Genomic DNA, 917 nt, shown 5'->3' on the forward strand with positions numbered 1-917 from the left:
ATTTTCTGTTTATAACCTCTCTGCTGTGTCTCCTCTGCCAAGGAATTACAGACATAAAAATGCTGGTAAACAACTGATAGAGACTAAACCTTTGATTCAAGGTGGGGTAAAAAGAGGTCTTAAAGGGGCACTCCACCACTTTTACAAGATCTGTTTAATCATGATGAGGAGAATTATCAGTTGTATAATGTCTTGTTTGGTTTGAGAAAATAACCCTGATGATGTCATCCGAGTTATAGTCCTTGGGCTTGAGAAGTAATGGGGTGGGGTAGCAGGGCTGTCTTAAGGCACCGGTGTACGGCTCTGCAGAGGTGAGAAAGTAAACAGGGTTTGAACTCCTCCCACAGTATATCGTTTTAATTACTTATGCAACAATTTCTGTCACTTCTGAATGCTTTTCAGGAGAGACTGTCTGAAAATGTGCAGATATCCCCATATTCAAAGGATTGTGACTTGTCTCTCTACATGAGGGCCATCTTTTAACAGCTATAAACACTTCATAACCACTTTGAACAGCACATTGTGGAAACTAGTTCTTTGTGAGCATTACCCAACCTAGGATATACAGAAAGACACAGACAGACTGTGGCTACTGAATATCTTTTTCTCCTGCTTGACTGACTTCACAAGGACAGCTTGTGCAACATGTGGCACAAAAGTATTCTGTATGAGTATACATGTACATGTGCATAACTTCAGGTCTAGTCCTTCTATTGCACACGTGATTAAATCAAAGCAAGGCTGTAATTCAGTGGCAGGGAACTCACCGTAATAGTTGCCTCTAAGTAAATGCCTATTTAGAGATTCTTGGATTTGAATAGCATGAATACTACAATGAATCATACAGGAAGAAGAAGAAGAAGAAGAAGAAGAAGAAGAAGATATACTTTATTGATCCCCTAGGGGGAAATTGTTTT

Source organism: Morone saxatilis, unplaced genomic scaffold, assembly GCF_004916995.1.
Source record: "Morone saxatilis isolate NCDOM2014 unplaced genomic scaffold, NCSU_SB_2.0 Contig22, whole genome shotgun sequence".
Taxonomy (NCBI): Eukaryota; Metazoa; Chordata; class Actinopteri; family Moronidae; genus Morone; species Morone saxatilis.